The 1,714-nt window shown below is 45.1% G+C and overlaps 1 pseudogene; it reads left to right on the top strand.

Moving 5' to 3' along the window:
* The first annotated feature begins 281 nt into the window (after positions 1-281).
* LOC116913917 lies at positions 282-1,308 on the top strand (annotated as a pseudogene).
* Positions 1,309-1,714: the final 406 nt, after the last annotated feature.

Here is a 1,714-nt window from a genome sequence, read left to right as displayed (position 1 = left end):
TGAGAATGATGGATGGCTCTTTTCCCCAAAGCTTGGTACCTACCCTGGTTGTCATCCTCCTCTTTGCTATGAAAAGAGTCCAATGGGGACAGGCCATGGTGGGCAAGGAGGAGGCCTCTTTGGTTTGGAGAGATGACAGCCAAGATCTTAAAGAGTAACACTGATGTCAATTCACAGATGTGGCTAGTTGTGAAGAAAGCCAATTGGAAATTAAGAGATTATGAGTTTCCTCAAAGCAATATCAAGACTTAGGCAAGGTCACGGTTGCCTGGGAGGACATAATGATCAGCAGATGCTTGTTTGTGGTAATGGAGATGGATGGGTTCACCTCTACCACTAATGTGATAGTGCTAGCTGGATTCAATTGCTCTGATGTCGGGGACCCATCCCTGGCATGCCCTAGAGAGGTTGACCTCCAGATCTATATTGATCCCCTTGATAACAAAATCAGTGCCTCCATTTTCAAGGTCTACTTATCTACACTCTAGCTAGAAGAAAGCCTCACCGAAGGTTTGTTTTTTTGTTTTGTTTTGTTTTGGTTTTATTTTTGTTGTTGTTGTTTTTGGAAGCTAGTAAGTAGCTCTTACTTGGTGCTTCGCTGGTGCTAATATTTCTAAGGTATTCAATGAAGCAGCAATGATTGCTGCTTGTTCTCTTGCTCCTTCTGCCCTGGAGCCACACTTGAAGAAAGCCATCAAGTGGGTCATTGGAGGCCTTGAGAAGAAAACCCATGTCTTATAATCCAATAAAAATACAATATAGCCAACCACTAGGCTGAGAAAGCAGTGGTAGTGTTGGTCTTGGAACCCTCTGTTGAAGGTATCCATCATCCCTTGGGACAAAGATCTTGGCTATGCCCAGTAGCTTCCCTGTGAGAAGTACCTCTACACAGGGGTGCAGGTATATGACAGAATGTATATTCTGCTGAGAGGGAGGTTAGCTACTACAGGGGCTCAGGATGACCTGAGAAATGTCACAAAGAGAGTGCCTATGCCCAGACTGTGCCTTTTTTAATGTATCGTTTGACTTTCTAAGACAAGGCAAAACCATGGTGGAGAAGCCATACAGAGAGACACCTGCCCAGCACACATTGATGAAGAAGTCTGCTGCCTTGTGAGGACTGCCTATGATTGTAACCTGGAGCTATTCATGAGTGCCTAGAGCAGGCCGAGAAGGTGAGCAGGTGATTCCTGGAGAAAGAAGAAAGAAATGCTGGAGAAGTCTAACATGATAGAGCTCTTAGGCCTTCGATCCTTTGCAGAGAAGTCCACCTATGAAGAATTTGTAGAGGGCACTGGAAGCCTATAGGAGACAAATACCTTTGTGTGGGGATGAAAGACTGGAATCAAGGCAGGAAGGGAGGAAGGAGACACTGAGTGAAGCTCGAAGGAGAACTCTGCATAGCCTGTGGCCTCTGCTTGGGCGCTATGACCACTGTTCACTGGGAGCTGCTCAGCCTTTGCAGAGCAGCTTGACAGAGTGACTGGGAAACAAATTAAAAACAGGTGACAACTGCAAAAAAAAATTGGTTTATTGTGATGGGCAGCTGAGCCAAGCATATTGGTGCTGTCAAAGCTGGGACTTTGGTCCTCAAACTTTCATTTTATTGTCACCTCCATCCTCCAGAGGAAATCCGCTTTCATCTGTCTTCTTAATACTCTGTGAAAATGTAGCTTTGCACACTTTTCTCTGTTCTCCAGGGGAAGTCAAATTT

This window comes from Rattus rattus, chromosome 12 (assembly GCF_011064425.1).
Source record: "Rattus rattus isolate New Zealand chromosome 12, Rrattus_CSIRO_v1, whole genome shotgun sequence".
In the NCBI taxonomy this organism is placed as follows: Eukaryota; Metazoa; Chordata; class Mammalia; order Rodentia; family Muridae; genus Rattus; species Rattus rattus.
The sequence above is the reverse complement of the archived record's forward strand: the minus strand, read 5'-3'. Positions and strand labels throughout refer to the sequence as shown.